This window comes from Penaeus monodon, chromosome 19, assembly GCF_015228065.2.
Source record: "Penaeus monodon isolate SGIC_2016 chromosome 19, NSTDA_Pmon_1, whole genome shotgun sequence".
Lineage (NCBI taxonomy): Eukaryota > Metazoa > Arthropoda > Malacostraca > Decapoda > Penaeidae > Penaeus > Penaeus monodon.
The window spans coordinates 46,767,016-46,767,447 of record NC_051404.1 but is presented as its reverse complement, the minus strand read 5'-3'; positions in this window follow the sequence as shown (position 1 = coordinate 46,767,447).

Genomic DNA, 432 nt, shown 5'->3' with positions numbered 1-432 from the left:
AAAAAATAGCAATAGAAATCATTTCATTTTAGTCGGGGTGTTGTCACTGGCTCCCACGGCCGCCGCGCAGAGCCCCGGCTAGCCACCGCTCCCTGGCTGGCAGCCCTCGACCGCAGGCCACGAGCATATTCGCCTCCGTTCAAAGTTCAAGAGGCAAGAGCGAGGCGCAGGAGCGAGGCCGCGAGCAAGCCAGCGTCCAATCAGGCGCTGCGATTGCCGTCTAATGCTGCCTGACACCAGTGACAGCTCGGAGGCAGCTGCAGTGACAAGCGTTAGATCGACGACGTATCCCGCTCGTTGCCTAAATGATCAATCCCGCACGTCATGCACTCAACTCAACGTCGCAGACTGCCCCTGCGTCGCTTGCACGCTCCCGCGACGCCCTCGCCGCACGTGTGTCGCTCGCTGATGCTGTCGCCGTGACGATCTGCG